Below are 974 nucleotides of genomic sequence, written 5' to 3' on the forward strand. Positions count from 1 at the left end.
TTTATGCGCAGGAACAGAGACAAAGAATATCTATTAGGCTTTGATCCTGAACCTAAAAGGACTTTCAGGAGGCATTTACAACAAGCAAGACTTTGCAAGGCTGCAGAATCCACTATGGCAAATAATAATGCTAATGCCAATGTGGTAAATCCGAATGGGGATGATCAACAGAGGAGAGTGCTTGGCTCTTATTCTGCCCCTACTGCAGATCTTTATGGAAAAAGTATTCCTATAAATGCAAACAACTTTGAGTTGAAGCCACAATTGGTCACCTTGGTGCAACAAAATTGCCAGTATCATGGACTTCCTCATGAAGATCCAAATCGGTTCATATCTGATTATCTGCAGAAATGTGATACTGTGAAGACAAATAGAGTGAATCCAGAGGTGTACAGACTCATGCTTTTCCCATTTGCTCTGAGGGATAAAACAATGCTATGGCTAGATTCCCAACCAAAGGAGAGTTTGGATACTTGGGACAAGGTTGTTACTGAGTTTCTCACAAAATTTTTCCCACCTAAGAAGCTGACTAAGCTTAGGATGGAGGTTCAGACCTTCAGGCAGAAGGATGGTGAAACTCTATATGAAGCATGGGAGAGATTCAAGCTACTAACTAGGCAATGCCCTCCAGACATGTTCTCCCAATGGACCCAACTGGATATATTTTATGAAGGTTTGAGTGACATGTCCAAGATGTGCCTAGATAATTCTACAGGAGGTTCATTGCACAAGAAGAAGACACCGGAGGAGACTATTGAGCTTATTGAATTGGTTGCAAGCAACCAATATTTATACTCCTCTAACAGGAATCCTGTGAATTCTGAAACCCCTCAGAAGAGAGGCGTGTTGGAAGTAGATGCTATTAATGCTCTTCTTGCTCAGAACAAGCTGATGTCTCAGTAAATAAATCTACTTACTCAACAGATGGGTGGCATGCAAGTCTCAGCTATCAACACCCAAAATCCACCACAGGA

General features: G+C 41.6%; 1 non-coding gene across 1 annotated transcript; it reads right to left on the reverse strand.

Annotated features, from left to right (window-relative positions):
• Window positions 1-531: 531 nt before the first annotated feature.
• Window positions 532-638, reverse strand: LOC112718579 (small nucleolar RNA R71). The gene has a single exon (XR_003160913.1). It is a non-coding gene; the product is annotated as a small nucleolar RNA R71 (small nucleolar RNA).
• Window positions 639-974: the final 336 nt, after the last annotated feature.

This window comes from Arachis hypogaea, chromosome 10, assembly GCF_003086295.3.
Source record: "Arachis hypogaea cultivar Tifrunner chromosome 10, arahy.Tifrunner.gnm2.J5K5, whole genome shotgun sequence".
Classification (NCBI taxonomy): domain Eukaryota; kingdom Viridiplantae; phylum Streptophyta; class Magnoliopsida; order Fabales; family Fabaceae; genus Arachis; species Arachis hypogaea.